Raw genomic sequence first — 708 nt, forward strand, 5'->3', positions numbered from 1 at the left:
AATTTTTTTATTTCAATTTAATCATCTATCACCTGCCATCTTCTCAAAGGTTATTGTTGGAAAACCATTTGTTGGAGACGGCTGCTGCAGACAGACGATTACGTAACGGCTCGGCGAAGGTCGACATAAGGAGCTCCGTCTGTCGACCTAAGGCTCCTCTAGCTCCGCATTTGATTGGACTATTTTTTATTATTATTATTTTTTTCTTTAACTGCGAACTAAGCGGGGAAACTGCCTTTTCACTCAGAGTTCTTAGAGTAATGTAACGTTTTTCAGCTTGTGTGAGATATCCATATTAAATCTTTTATATTAATAATCCCTGCTGTGATTATTTAATTTGCAACCTGCACGTTGTAGCCCTGAGAGTTGCAACATAGTAAATTTGGAGTCCGCTACTTTTTGATGAAATATGGATATAAAAGTCTTGAAAGCGAAACGAAAGTCGCTGAGAACAGCATTTACGGTATGCTGCAACGATATAGCTCAGAAGATCGAAAACAAAAGTTTAGGAAGTGACGAAGTCAGTACGTTGTTTCGGCAGATTCAAGACAAATTCACACGTTTGGAAACAACTCAAGAAGAAGTTTCGAATTTGTTGCTGAGTGATGATGCCCTTCAAGACGAATATTCGGAAGATTTTTTGAAAGCAGAAGAATACCGTGACAAGTTCTGCTTAATTTGTTCGCTGTTAGAAAATGCAAAGAAGGC

Source organism: Stegodyphus dumicola, chromosome 7 (assembly GCF_044657685.1).
Source record: "Stegodyphus dumicola isolate Sdum_Otavi_A_Nest chromosome 7, ASM4465768v1".
NCBI lineage: Eukaryota > Metazoa > Arthropoda > Arachnida > Araneae > Eresidae > Stegodyphus > Stegodyphus dumicola.